The sequence below is a fragment of the Somniosus microcephalus genome, chromosome 3 (assembly GCF_052327205.1).
Source record: "Somniosus microcephalus isolate GS21.2 chromosome 3, FLI_Smic_1.0, whole genome shotgun sequence".
NCBI classification, from domain to species: domain Eukaryota; kingdom Metazoa; phylum Chordata; class Chondrichthyes; order Squaliformes; family Somniosidae; genus Somniosus; species Somniosus microcephalus.
This window is the reverse complement of record NC_140989.1, coordinates 251,871,524-251,885,157: the sequence shown is the minus strand read 5'-3', so window position 1 is coordinate 251,885,157 and position 13,634 is coordinate 251,871,524.

Here is a 13,634-nt window from a genome sequence, read left to right as displayed (position 1 = left end):
TGGGAACATGTTGCCCTTGTATGATCTCAATCTCCCTTCTGAAAGCCTCCCATTGCTCCGATGCGGATTTTCCTACAAGTAGCTGATCCCAGTCCATTTTGGCCAGATCCTGCCTTATCCTATTAAAATCGGCCTTCCCCCAATTTAGAACCTTTATTTCCGGCCCATCCCTGTCCTTTTCCATGACCACCTTAAATCTTACCATATTATGGTCACTATCACCAAAGTGCTCACCTACTAGCACTTTTTCCACTTGGCCGGCCACATTCCCTAGAATTAGGTCCAGTACCGCCCCCTCTCTTGTAGGACTTTCTACATGCTGGCTCAAAAAGCTCTCCTGGATGCACTTTAAGAATTCTACACCCTCTGAGCCTTTCACACTTTGACTATCCCAGTTAATATTGGGGAAGTTGAAATCCCCCATTATTATTACCCTATTATTTGCACATTTCTCTGAGATTTGCCTACATATCTGTTCCTCTATCTCCCCCTGACTGTTTGGAGGCCTATAGTACACTCCCAGCAAAGTGCTTGCCCCCTTTTTGTTTTTAAGCTCCACCCATATGGCCTCATTAGTGGTGTGGGAGGCAGGGATTTTGCTTCATGGGGCACTGGCATCAGTACTGGGGAAAGAGGGAGCTGTTCCGTTAGAATCGGGCTCCATTTAAACCGGGTTGGAATCAATGTCCTGGCAAATCAAATAATTAGGGCAGTAGTCAGGGCTTTAAACTAATGAAGGGGGAGTGGGAGAATTCAGGAAAGAGTAAATTTAAAAGTAGCAAAAGAAATGCAAGGCTCTACAGCAGAACAGAGTTTTGGGTAAAAATAAACAGAGTGGGTCAGGAAGGGACAGAGAGAGTAACAAAGATAATAGGGCATCAGTGACTAAGGTGACACCAGGGAAAAATAGAAAAAAGTCAAAGCTAAAGGCACTATATCTGAATGCGCGAAGCATTCGCAACAAAATAGATGAATTAATAGCGCAGATAGAAATTAATAGGTTTGATCTAATAGTCATTACAGAGATGTGGTTGCAAAGTGACCAAGGTTGGGAACTAAATATTCCAGGATACTTAACTTTTAGAAGAGATAAGCGAAATGGAAAAGGAGGGGTAGCTCTGATAATAAAGGATGGGATAAAGACAGTAGAGAGAAAGGATCTTAGCTCCGAAAATCAAGAAGTAGAATCAGTTTGAGTGGAGCTATGAAACAGCAAGAGACAGAAAACATTGGTGGGAGTTGTTTATAGGCCCCAAACAATAGTTTTAATGTTGGGCAGGGTATAAGTCAGGAAATTAGAGGTGCATGTAACAAGGGTAATACAGTAATCATGGGGGACTTTAATCTACATATAGACTGGGCAAACCAAATTTGCAGGAATAGTGTGGAGGACGAATTCATGGAATGTATGCAAGATAGTTTTCTAGATCAGTATGTTGAGGAATCAACTAGGGAACAGGCTATTTTAGATCTAGTATTGTGCAATGAGAAAGGGTTAATTAATAGCCTTGTAGTAAAGGGGCCCTTAGGGAAGAGTGACCATAATATGATAGAATTTTATATTGAGTTTGAAAATGATTTAGTTAAATCCAAAACTAAGGTCTTAAATCTAAACAAAGCAAACTACGTAGGTATGAGGGGCGAGTTGGCTAAGGTAGATTGGGAAACTACATTAAAAGGTATGATGATAGAGAAGCAATGGCTAGCATTTAAAGAATTAATACATAATTTACAACAAATATACACTCCTTTAAGGCACAAAAACCCCACAGGAAAAGTGGTCCAACCGTGGCTAACAAGAGAAGTTAAAGATAGTATTAGATCAAAGGAAGAGGCTTATAATGTTGCCAAAAAGAGCAGTAAGCCTAAAGATTGGGAGGATTTTAGGAGTCAGCAAAGTAGGACCAAGAAGTTGATAAAGAAAGGGAAAATCCAATATGAGCATAAACTAATGAGAGACATAAAAACAGACTGTAAAAGCTTCTATAGGCATGTAAAAAGGAAAAGATTAGTGAAAGTAAATGTGGGTCCCTTACAGGCCGAGACAGGAGAAATTATAATGGGGAATAAGGAAATTCCAAAGAAATTAAACAAATACTTTGGGCTAGAATTTCCCAGGGCTGTGGAGGCGGGAATGGAGCCGTGTGGGGTGTTAAAATCGCGAAATCGGGGGGCATGAACCCATCCCGTCCCCAACCCGCCTCCATACCCATTTCCCAGGAGGCGGGTACCTGACCTGTGCTGGGAGCTGCCTCCCCAAGGCAGGAAGGGGATTAGTGCCAATTAGTTTGAAAATGATTTAGTTAAATCCAAAACTAGGGTCTTAAATCTAAACAAAGCAAACTACGTAGGTATGAGGGGTGAGTTGGCTAAGGTAGATTGGGAAACTACATTAGAGACAGTGGATGCATTCGTTTTTAGCCTAATCCCTATTTTTATCCCTGAAGTGTGGGCTGCCCGACGGCTCCAAACCATACCAAGTTAGTGAGGCAGAACGTCGGTCTGAAGGGCTTGGAGGGTTCGAGATGTCCGGTGTTCAGGTGAGTGATGGGAGCATGAGTGCAGAGGTAAGAGTGTTTGGTGTGTGTAAAGTGTTTAAGTAAGTTTTACTTACCTTTACTTACTAATGCAGGCTTCCTTCCTTCAGGTCTCGGGAGTCCCTCATCTCACCGGCACAGAAAGTAGAATGGCTGCGAGCTGTCAAAATCTGCAGCCTCTGCTTTCTGTTCTGGAGAGATCTCTAAATCAGCCTGAGAGGAAGGAATTAACTTAGAATACAGATTGTAAGTGTTTGACAGCTTCAAAGAGCTGTCAAACGCTGATATTTCATCTGTCAAAAGCTCTTGACAGATGAAGGGAAGGATTTTCATTGGGCCATGGAGGCGGGTTTGGAGGCGTGTGGGGGGTTAAAATTGCAAAAATTGGCGTGCAGGCCCAACCCCGCCTCCATCCCGCCTCCAAGCAATTTTCATTAATTCGTGTCTAATGGTCCCATCTCTGTTTTGCCTCCAAGAGGCGGGATAGGCCGTTAAGGCCCTTAACAAGCAGTAAATTGCCTCTATAATGCCATTTTGAAAGGCCTTTGTGATTTTAACCCTTTTCCCACGTGAAACACGCCTGTTCTGAAACACGACGGTGAAATCTGGCGGGAGGACAATTGGATTGCTGACTATCAGCTGCAGCTCAACCATTAAAGAGGAGATTTGATCAGCCATCATTTGCAGGTGGCAGGACTTTGTAGTCTCAGGTCTGGGGGAACTTTTAGAAGGCATAACCACAGCTGTGCAAGTTTGGAGCCTGACACCCATCTCCAGTGTGACCTACTGGAAAACCCCTCTCGCCACATTCACTGAGCGCTCCCTCAACTGAGGCATATACCAGAAGCATGGGAGCCATTTATTTCCTTCCCTTCTGTACATTAGATGAGGACAAAGACCAGCTGTGGCACCAGCAGAACCAGGAACAGCAGCAGCACCAACAGCAGCAGCACCAACAGCAGTGCCAAGCTACTGCTCACCCACCTGAAGCTACACAGGCCAGAAGGGGCCAGCACATGGAAGCCCGTCGGCGCAGGAGATACCCCCCAAACAGGGTCTACAGACACAGGGTCAGCTACCTCAACATGTCTGAGCAGCAGTGCCAAAGGTGGCTCCAACTTTTGCGAGAGGTACTGGGTGACATCTGCACAATGCTGCAACAAGACCTGCAGCCCAGAGGACCAGGTGGGCAACCCTTACCAGTGGCCGTCAAAGTCACCACCTCACTCAACTTTTTTGCCTCAGGCTCATTCCAGGGATCAGCAGCAGACATCAGCGGCATCTCCCAGGCAGCCGTACACACTTGCATCACGCAGGTAACTGATGCCCTCTTTGCCCTCGCGCACAATCACATCCATTTCACCCAGGATCAAGCAAGTGTCACGACGCGTGCGGTTAGATTAGCTCATCTGGCAGGCTTTCCAAGGGTGCAGGGCGTCATTGACTGCACACATGTGGCCCTTAAGGCACCCCATCGCAATCCAGGTATTTTTGTCAACCGCAAGGGCTTCCACTCCCTTAACGTTCAGTTGGTGTGTGACCACAGGAAGGAAATTTTGCATGTTTGTGCCAAGTACCCTGGCAGTTGCCATGACTCCTTTATACTGCGCCAGTCTAGTGTGCCTCCGCTATACAGTCTGCCAGACCAAATTAACGGATGGCTACTCGGAGACAAGGGCTATCCCCTGAAGACGCTGTTGAGGAGCCCATCCAATGAAGCTGAGGAGAGCTACAACTCCAGCCACATGTCCACCAGAGCCATAATCGAGCAAACCATCAGTTTGCTGAAGATGCGCTTCAGATGCCTGGATAGATCAGATGGAGCCCTGCAGTACTCAGCAGCCAGAGTTTCCAGAATGGTTGTGGTTTGCTGTGCACTTCACAACATGGCACAGCATCGTGGCTTGCAGATTCCTGAGGACCAAATGGCTCATCACATATCCTCCTCAGATGAGGAGGAGGAGGAGGAGGAGAGCGAAAATGAACATCTTTCAGAGGCCCATAAACCAGCGGCAGCAGTACGCGAGAACATTGCTGCTCGGAATGCAAGGAACGCATTCCTCTTGGCCAGATTTGCTTAGCCTAGCCGATCAAACACTTTTGCCTCGCAACTTCTTATCTGAGCATCGACAATGGCCAAGGACCAGCGGATTCCTAGCAATTTGACCACCATACTGACAATTGCCAGTAATCCTAAGCCCTCAATGTTGAACTCCCATTCGCAAAATGACACACGCCACAACTACAGCAGTAGCCATCAGATTTTTTATTTACATTATTCATCTGATGGCTTTTTCACAGAAAACATCAAATTTCACCCAAGTGACTACTCTTGTGACTATTTGTGCAGTATCTTTCTCTTACACGTGCTCCTACATGGTGTTTCCCCTGTGGCTTCAGCAGATGTGGAGGCCCCTTGCTCACTTTCCTGCTGCTCCTGTCTCAACACCTTTGGTGGGTGTCCTCTGGGGTGGTGAACCTGTGAGGGCTTGGCAACAGTCTGCTGCTCCTACGGCTGTGCAGGGGTTGAGACGCTGATCTCAGTTGGGTGTGGACTCTGGTGGGGCTCTGACCGAGGGCTCTGCAGTGGCATGGAAGTGTGAGCGCTTGGAGAGAAGCCCCCACTTACATAAGAACATAAGAACATAAGAAATAGGAGCAGGAGTAGGCCAATCGGCCCCTCGAGCCTGCTCTGCCATTCAGTAAGATCATGGCTGATCTGATCCTAACCGCCAATCCACTATCACAGAACCATCTCCTGAGTCTAACAGAATTAGACACACAAAATAGGAGCAGGATCAGGCTACACGGCCCCTGGGCCCGCTCCGCTACCCACAGGGCCATGACCGATCCGAACGTAGACTCATGTCCAAATTCCTGCCCGCTCCCCGTAACCCTTAATTCCCTTTACTTCTAGGAAACTGTCTATTTCTGTTTTAAATTTATGTAATGATGTAGCTTCTACAGCTTTTTGGGGCAGCATATTCCATGGACCTACCACCCTCTGAGTGAAGTAGTTCCTCCTCATCTCAGTTTTGTAAGAGCAGCCCCTTATTCTAAGACTATGCCCCCTAGTTCTAGTTTCACCCATCATCGGGAACATCTTCCCCGCATCCACCCGATCCAACACCTTCACAATCTTATATGTTTCAATAAGATCGCCTCTCATTCTTCTGAACTCCAATGAGTAGAGTCCCAATCTACTCAACCTCTCCTCATATGTCCATCCCCTCATCCCCGGGATTAACCGAGTGAACCTTCTTTGTACTGACTCGAGAGCAAGTATGTCCTTTCTTAAGTATGGACACCAAAACTGTACGCAGTATTCCAGGTGCGGTCTCACCAATACCTTGTACAACTGAAGCAATACCTCCCTATTTTTATATTCTATCCCCCTAGCAATGAAAGCCAACATTCCATTGGCCTTCTTAATCACTTGCTGCACCTGCATACTAACCTTTTGAGTTTCGTGCACCAGGACCCCCAGATCCCTTTGTACTTCAATACTTTCCAGTTTCTTGCCATTAAGATAATAACTTGCTCTATGATTTTTCCTGCCAAAGTGCATAACCTCACACTTTCCAGTATTGTATTCCATCTGCCAAATCTCTGCCCACTTACTTAGCCTGTCGATGTCCCCTTGCAGGTTTTTTATGTCCTCCTCACTCACTACTTTCCCTCCCATCTTAGTATCATCTGCAAATGTTACACTCGGTCCCCTCCTCCAAACCGTTAATATAGATTGTAAAGAGTTGGGGACCCAGCACTGACCCCTGTGGAACACCACTAGTTACTGATTGCCAGTCTGAGAATGAACCATTTATCCCAACTCTCTGCCTTCTGTTAGATAGCCAATCCTCTATCCATGCCAGAATATTACCCCCAATCCCGTGATTTTTTACCTTAAGCAATAATCTTTTGTGTGGCACCTTGTCAAATGCCTTTTGGAAGTCTAAATACACTACGTCCACTGGTTCCCCTTTATCCACCCTATATGTTACTTCCTCAAAGAACTCCAGCAAATTTGTCAAACATGACTTCCCCTTCATAAAACCATGCTGACTTTGTCCTATTAAATTATGATTATCCAAATGTCCTGTTACTGTCTCCTTAATAATGGACTCCAAAATTTTACCTACCACAGATGTTAGGCTAACCAGTCTATAGTTTCCAGCCTTCTGTCTACTGCCCTTTTTAAATAAGGGTGTTACATTAGCAGTTTTCCAGTCTGCCGGGACCTTTGCCGAGTCCAGGGAGTTTTGGAAAATTATTACCAATGCATCCACAATCCCTACCACCACTTCCCTCAAGACCCTAGGATGTAAGCCATCAGGTCCAGGTGATTTATCCACCTTGAGTCCCATTATTTTACCGAGTACCACTTCCTTAGTGATTTTGATCGTGTTTAGCTCCTCCCCCCCTTTAGCCCCCTGTTTGTCCAGTGTTGGGATATTCTTAGTGTCTTCTACTGTAAAGACTGATGTAAAATATTCATTCAGTGTTTTTGCCATCTCCATATTTCCCACCATTAATTTCCCGGTCTCATCCTCTAAGGGACCAACATTTACTTTAGCCACCCTTTTTCTTTTTATATAACTATATAAAAACTCTTACTATCTGTTTTTATATTTTTTGCTAATTTACTTTCATAATCTATCTTCCCTTTCTTAATCAATCTTTTTGTTATTTTTTGCTGTCTTTTAAAGTTTTCCCAATCCTCTATCCTCCCACTAGATTTGGCTACCTTATATGCCCTTGTTTTTAGTTGAATACTATCCTTAATTTCTTTACTTAGCCACGGATGGCTGTCTTTTCTTTTACACCCTTTTCTTCTCAGTGGAATATATATTTTTTGGAAGTTGTAAAATAACTCCTTAAATGTACACCACTGATCATGTATCGTCTTACCCTTTAATCTATTTTCCCAATCCACTCTACTCAATTCTGCTCCCATACCTTCATAGTCTCCTTTATTCAAGCTTAGCATGCTTGTTTGAGATCCAACCTTCTCACCCTCTAATTGAATATGGAATTCAACCATGTTATGGTCACTCTTTCCAAGGGGATCCTTTACTAGGACATTTTTAATTAATCCCGTCTCGTTACACAGGACCAGATCTAAGGTTGCTTGCTCCCTGGTCGGTTCAGTTACATACTGCTCAAGAAACCCATCCCTAATACACTCAATGAACTCATCCTCAAGGCTGCCCTGCCCAATTTGATTTGTCCAATTAATATGATAGTTAAAATCCCCCATAATTATAGATGTTCCCTTATTACAAGCCTCAACTATTTCCTTGATGTCTGCCACCAACTTCCCTCTCATGGGTCAGGTCCCCCTCAGCGCTTGCAAGTGGCTTGAGAGTACTTTGCTGCACATCGGGGGGGGCCATGGGGACCCGTATCTGTACTGGCAGTCCTACTCAGAAGGACTTCCATGAAGGTTTGGTTTCTCTGTTCAATAGATGACCATCGCTCCTCCAGAGATGTCATTCTATTCTAAACACTCACCATGTTTTCTGCACTCTGGCGACTTATCACCTCCATGGAGGTTGCCATCCTTTCCATGGTGATGCGTTCATGCACCAATGACTCCACAAAGACTCTGCTCATGTTCGCTATGGACTCCTCCATTCGCTCTACACTTGCAGTGACCCTGGAGAGAAAACCTGCCAGACCCTCCTGCACCTGTTCCTGGAGTTCCAGCACCTCTGAGGAGTCTTGAGGCTCAGCCTGTTCCTCCTGGCTAATGGGGATGGGTGCTTGCGATGGTCCTGTGGGGGAGTAAAGGAAAGAGTCAGAGATATGATGCCAAGGTTACATGCACATTGTATATTGCAGATGATCACTTGTCCATCTGTTAGAGCTTCAGAATCATTATCAGCGACTCATGCAATGTCAATGAGAGAGATGGAAAACTATTCTGTCACCAGCTTGCTGTGATGCACCCCTCTGTCTGCCCCCCACTTGCGCATCTTCCTCCACTCCTATGATCTCCAGGACTGCTTCCTCCCAGGGGGTGAGGTGAGCTACTGAGGGTTGCCCTCCTCCTGTCCTCGCTCTTTCTTGCTTATTGTGAGCTCTCTTTTCCTGCAATGAGGGATGTTAGATCCATGTATCTTGATGTTGTGTGTCCTTCAATAACTAGACAAGAGACTGCAGGGAACAATCAACAGGTGTTTACTGGATGAGGGTTACTCTAAAACTAATTGTACAGATCCCTACTCAGTGTTTATATACAGGTGTGGTCACTGCCAGTACTACAGTATACAGGAGCTGTAAAAAGTAGTTCTCCCCTTAAAGGCACATACACTACAATTCCTCCCCTTTTAGATTAACAGTACCATAACATTCATTTAACAATTAACACCTTTAACATGCAACATTAACTGAAAATAGTCCATTTATAAATTCAGTCTTTGGGGCGGCTTCCTGATCCTTTCTGGATAGCGCCTTTCCTGAGTGTCTTGCTCTTGGTGCGGAGGCGATTCTGGCCCCCTGTCATCGGTTGGTTCATCAGCTTCCAATGCTACTGTTTCTGGGTTAAATGCTACCTGTATGCCGGGTTCATCACCAGGTACGCGAGACATGGGGTTGACTCGTTCCTGTGACTCTAGGATCTGGTCGACATGGCGTCTCACAATGTTCTCCCCAACATCCACTGTGTACATTAGTGGCCCCTGCCGTGTGCATATTGTTCCTGGTTGCCATTTCTCTGTTCGGTAGTCGCGGGCCAAGACTGGTTGCCCTACATTGAAGCTCCTTGTCGGCTTCTCATTGATGTGCTGGAATTGCTTATTCTCAACATCTCTTCGTACATTTGGTCTGAGCAAATCCAGACGAGATCTCAACCTTCGGTTAAAGAACATCATGGCCAGGGTCTGGTTGGTGACTGCATGTGTCGCATTTCTGTAGGCTAACAGGAAATTGTCCACCTTATGCTGCAGTGGAATGTCGTCATCGCACATGGCCCTTACTGCTTTTTTAAAGGTTTGTACGAACCTCTCAGCCAATCCATTTGTGGCTGGATGATACGGGGCGGATGTGTAATGCCTTACCCCATTCCTTTTCATAAGTTTCCGAAACTCTTCGGACACAAACTGTGGTCTGTTATCAGAGCAAATCTGCACTGGCAAGCCGTTCCTGGCAAATATGGTCCGTAGGACTGCAATAGTTTTCTCCGTGGTGGTGGAGGACATTTTGATCACCCCAGGCCATTTCCAGTGCACATCCACGGCTATTAAAAACATTGAATCCATGAATGGACCAGCAAAATCAATATGCACCCATTGCCATGGAGAGGAGGGCCACTCCCATGGGTGTAGAGGGTCATGTGGTGGTGCATTTTGGACCTTCTGGCATCCTGAGCAGCTCTTTGTCAGGTCCTCGATTTGCTGATCGATCCCCGGCCACCACACATAAGCCCTAGCAAGGCTTTTCATTTTCACCCCTCCCAGATGGCCTTCGTGAAGCTCATTGAGCACTCTCTCCCTTAACTTGGGTGGAATTACCACTCGGGATCCACACATCAAGGTTCCCTGGCATACTGACAGCTGTTCTCTTCTGGATGAGAATGCTGGCAACAGTGAGTCACCATGTGTTGGCCTTCCCTTCACCGTCAAGTCATATACCCGAGACAGTGTCGGGTCATTTCGGGTCTCCTTCTCTATATCAGCGTTAGTTACTGGCAAGCGTTCAATTATAGTCGAATAAAATATTTCGACAGGGTCCACTGCTGGTGCTTCCTCCGCAGTAGGCAGTGGCAGGCGTGATAGCCCATCAGCGTTTCCATGCTGTTTCGTGCCCTTATACTCTATTTCATATTGGTTCGCCCCTAGAAAAAGGGACCATCTTTGTAGCTGTTGCGCAGTCATCACCGGAACACCCTTCTTTGGGTTAAAGATGGAGGCAAGTGGTTGGTGGTCAGTCAGCAAGGTGAACTTCTGCCCGTGCAGATAGTGGTTGAACTTTTTCACTCCCCATACTAGGCTGAGGGCCTCCCTGTCAATCTGGGCGTAGTTACGCTCGGCTGAGGTTAGTGACCGAGACGCAAAGGCTACTGGCCTCTCTGAGCCGTCCGGGAATTTGTGCGACAGCACCGCTCCAATGCCATAGGGTGATGCATCACATGCCAAACGAATTGGTAGTGCTGGGTTGAAATGAGCCAACACCTCTTTTGATGTGATCAATTCTTTGCACTTCTGGAAAGCTCATTTACATTCGCCATTCCACTTCCATGGTACCCCTGTTTGCAGTAGGGTGTTCAGTGTGTGTAGTACTGTAGACAAATTCGGCAAGAACCTATGGTAGTAGTTCACCAGCCCGAGGAACGACCTCAGTTGTGACACATTTTCCGGTGCTGGAGCCTTGACTACTGCCTCAACTTTTCAGGGGACTTATGTAACCCCACTTCATCAATAACGTGGCCACAATACGAGATCTGCTTCTGGAAAAACTCGCATTTGTGGCCATTAGCTCAGAGCCCATATTCCTTCAATCTAGTGAGCACCAGCTCCAGGTTGGCGAGGTGATCACTGTCATTTTCGCCCGTGACCAGGATGTCGTCCAAATAACACTGGGTCCCTGGAATCCCTTGCAGGACTTGATCCATTGCTCTTTGCCAAATAGCTGTAGCTGATGCTACCCCGAACACCAGCCAGTTGTACTGGTAGAGACCTTTATGAGTGTTGATCGTGAGGTACTGTTTCGAGGCTTCTTCTACCTCCATTTGCAGGTACGCCTGGGCCAGATCAATCTTCGTGAAGTGTTTCCCTGCAGATAGCGAGGCGAAAATATCTTCAATCCGCGGAAGCGGATATTGTACAGTGTGAAGGACTGGGTTCACTGTCACCTTAAAGTCCCCACAGATGCGAACCTTCTTTGGTTCCCCAGGCGTATTACTCAACGACCTCTTCATTACAGGAACGATGGGTGTAGCCCACTCGCTCCAGTCCACTTTGGACAGTACTCCTTGTTGTGGTGAAAATAAATTCACATCTAAACCGTGTAAAAGTAAAAAGATGCACTTTATTATCAGAGCTCTGGGAGAAGTGTCTCAGACCCCGCGGTCTGTGCGAGCACCTTCTCGTTCTCTCTTGGTTGGTACAGCTTTTTATTCCATTTTCATCCAATCACATTGTATTACAATAATCACCTGATCACATATGGATTCTTTTCAGTATTAGTAAAGGTTAGTTACATCTTGCTATGCCTTTGGTCACAGGTCAAATTCCCATGACCCCTCTATTCTGCTGTGTCTACAATTTTTAGCTAAAGCAGCATATTCCTTATCACTTACGCAAAACGCACATATTCTGTCTGGTCCCACGACTGCGTCTTATCTTGGTTTTTCGAAGCTTCTCACATTGTTCTTTGTTTAGTTTCGCCTCTTTACGTAAGTCAATTTTTATTGTGATATTTCTTATCTTATTCACTTTCACATGACCCCACTCCTTTGTTCTGAGTTTAATTTTGCTGGCATCACTTAATTAGTGGTCACCTCGGCTGTCCGAATTCTGAGAGGGTACAATTTAACCCCTTCAATACAATAGCTAATTACTCCTCCCCTGCAATGATTCTGGCAGCTAGGCCCTTGTGACCCTTCCTGGTCTGCAATACTGAGCTGCAGGTCATAGGTTACTTACAGTTTGTTTATAACTGAGCCCCTTCTTTTTGTTTTGCTTCTTGTCTCTGTCACTTGGACCATGAGTTCGGTTCTACAAACTGCCAGACCATGTCCTCTTTCCTACCTTTCCAAAACTCAGAACAACTATTAATATATATATATCTATATATATAAACGGATCGTTCTGTCTGTCTGTCTGTCTATCTGTCTGTCTGTCTGTCTGTCCTCGGGTGTGCATCTGTCCGGCTATGCGCTCGAAAGTTATAGAGCGTACCTACGCGCGCGTTACCTCCGAAGAAAGCTTACGGTTCCAGGACGGTCGTAAGCATATTTATTTTTCGGTCGGACGAAAATTGTTCGCGCCTTATGCAAAAAACCTTCAAAATTAAACTCATTATCTGCTACTTAGCATTGATTGACTGACGTCAAGGTTCGACCAATCCTGTGCCGTCATGATTGACCAATCCTACAGTACAGTCCCCTGATGGTTGGCCAATCGGTGTGTGTGTGTGGGCGGGACTAATCATTTTCATCTCAGGGATGTGGCAGCCATTGCTTCCAGCTCAAACTACTCTGCTCATCCAGCTTTGAAAAAGTTAGTATCTCTTTTAAAAATAACATAAGATTTACCAAAAACGTTTTATAAGTACTTTCACTTTCATCTTTCAAGGTATTAAAAGGTAGAAATGTTGCCCGGCAGCAGATTGAGAGAGGGACACAGAGACAAGGCCCAAAAGCCTGGGACTCGATTTAAAATGTTGCCCGGCACCAGATTCACAGAGGGACAGAGAGACAGGCCCCAAAGCCTGGGACTCGATTTAAACCGCCCGGCCCAAAACAGCCCTGGCAACGCCGGGCTCCCCCCAGCTAGTAGATATATATATGCAAGCCGACTGCCAATTCTGTGAAGCCATTTTATTTCTTCTACTTCTAAGTCTAGCTGACATTTTATTAAATCTTTCTCACACTTCAGCATTAGCTGTGTGTAGCCTGGTGGCTATGCCTTATCTTATTCTTGTAAGGCTCCATTGTATAAAGTCCTTGAGCTGGGCAGACATTTTATCTAGCCACCTGGCTTCTCCTCAGCTCTTAGTGATTCCGCACATAACCCCTTTCTCTTTCCTTTGTAATTTGTTTGCTCTGCATTTTAAACACTGAGAGGGTTTGCTTTTAACCCTTTCACTCCTGAACGTTCCAAACCTTCCAGCTCTGCTTCGACGGCTGGGCGGATCGCATAAGGCACCGGTCTGGCCTTAAAAAACTTTGGGCTTGCATTTTCCTCTATTTTGATCGTCGCTGTTATGCCTTTTAGTGTTCCGAGTCCCTCCTGGAACACTTCTTGTGCGTCAGTTAGCATTTTTGACAGTCGTCCAGGTGTGATGTCATCATCCTTTTTGGCATCTACAGTCAGTGCTTGTATGGAATGCCAATCTAGCTGTATCTTCCGGATCCATTCACGTCCTAGTAGTGGT